The sequence below is a fragment of the Centropristis striata genome, chromosome 16, assembly GCF_030273125.1.
Source record: "Centropristis striata isolate RG_2023a ecotype Rhode Island chromosome 16, C.striata_1.0, whole genome shotgun sequence".
Lineage (NCBI taxonomy): Eukaryota > Metazoa > Chordata > Actinopteri > Perciformes > Serranidae > Centropristis > Centropristis striata.
Window position 1 is genome coordinate 15251381 of NC_081532.1, and position 1514 is coordinate 15252894.

Consider the following 1514-nt stretch of genomic DNA (forward strand, 5'->3'; position numbering starts at 1 on the left):
ACAATTAGCATACCAATGGATAATAATGCTAACATGACAATAGTTTTTTTTTCTTGGTAAAGATGACAAGGTGTTCAAACTGTACTGTCTAGTGTGACTGTACATTTATGTTAAAATATGGACAGAAAACTCCTCTTTAAAGAAGAATTAAAGATATGTTAGAGAAGCTAAAGGCTAGCAAAGAGAGGAGTTGGATTTTGTCCTTTTCTTCTTCATGGCACTTGGAAAGTCATGTTTTTCTGGTTTGCATGTGACCTGCAGTTTTTTTTGGCTTATTTGTGCTAAGCCTAGTGGTTGCAGAAATTGCGAGAACTGAAATATCTTGTTAAATATAGGAAGGAGTGCCATGAAATTTTGTGCAGACATGTCCCCCACAGAATAAACTGTAATAACTTCTGTAATGATTTGAATTTTTGTCTAAACATAACAAGTATTTTTCAAAACTTGATGACAGATTAGATCACGTGGCAAAGCCAACACTGTAATAGAGTCAGTCGCTGGATGGAAAACACCCCTTAACTGCAAGGTAAAACCTTAAACGTCCTCTCGTGACAATCTGACTGCACACCCTCAAAAAAGAACAAGCTGAATATCACCCTCACAGTCTCTCCGGCACAGAATCCAAAAAGTTCTTTTTAAAAATGTTATTTTGTTAGTACACATTAGCACAATATAACTCCGCTTCCACTGTGAGCTATCTGTCGCACACAAGTATCTGTTGACATGCTCCTTAACATGGATATTATGTTAGGGAGCCTTTTAGCAAACTCCAAATTATTCTGCCATAGTCCCTTTTCTGTGGTGGGTCAGGGCTGTCTGAAGCCATTATTGGTAATGAATGTGGAGTCCTACTTTAAAAGGTTCAGGCATGTAAAGTCACCTAAAGCTGACTAATGGAATCCTGCTGACACTGAATGCCAGGGGCTTTTACCACATCCCAGAATGGCAGTTTTGGAAATTTACACTACAGACATAATGAACTATAAATGTAAACTTAGGAATGTAGCCTCCCACACAGCAGCTCCGAGTTATTAATAGACACAGAACGTTGCTGCAAAAAGATAAATTGCAGAAGACTATTGTGCGGTTTCTGCTGCTCGTGACTCATTTGCACAAAAATAAAGATGAATTTAGACATTTGTCTTTCTGTAGCATGAAGACAATTAGTAAAGAAGCAGCTGTGATAATGTGTGTAGAGTGTTTGTTGGAGGTTCTAAATATTCTGAGTTTGTTAGCGCTGCAACACTTTGTGCCCTGGGAGATGGGCCTCTTCAGCAGGTTCACAGGTCGCGCAGCAGCGTGCAGAGTGGCCATTGTGCTTTGTCATTTCACAGGTGACTCACATCACTACACTCGAGCATGCTGGAGGTAGAGCACTCGGAGATGCTTGCGGCATTCAAAATGCATGATTTTCAGCCTAGTGCAAACAAATCGCTTTAAAAGATCAGTTTAATCTATTTCGAGCTGTTATTATGAGCTGGGAGAGTTGTTCAGATAAAGAGACTGAAGCAGGG